Genomic DNA, 370 nt, shown 5'->3' on the forward strand with positions numbered 1-370 from the left:
TCAAATCAAATCAAATCAAATCAACCTGTTTAGCAAATTTGATTTAAAATTCATAACCTAACTAATGTCACATCAAAATTTCCTCAAACTAGGGTGGTTTGTATCCTTTTGAAGCTCATTCTATTCCATATTAATGTTTTAAAAGTAATTCACAGTTGATTTTTTTCGTGAAAAGGTGAGCTTAAAGTGTAATATACACGAATATGTGACCTCATGGTGGGAAATTATGCCTTCAACCACTATGTTGCGGGTAAATGTGCATTCATTATATAATAAAATAGAGCATGTTTCACATATTTTGATTTTCTTCAACCAAAATATAAATTAAATCAAATGAATAAAATGATAATATATATATATATATGGCAGC

This window comes from Phalaenopsis equestris, unplaced genomic scaffold, assembly GCF_001263595.1.
Source record: "Phalaenopsis equestris unplaced genomic scaffold, ASM126359v1 Scaffold000258, whole genome shotgun sequence".
Taxonomy (NCBI): domain Eukaryota; kingdom Viridiplantae; phylum Streptophyta; class Magnoliopsida; order Asparagales; family Orchidaceae; genus Phalaenopsis; species Phalaenopsis equestris.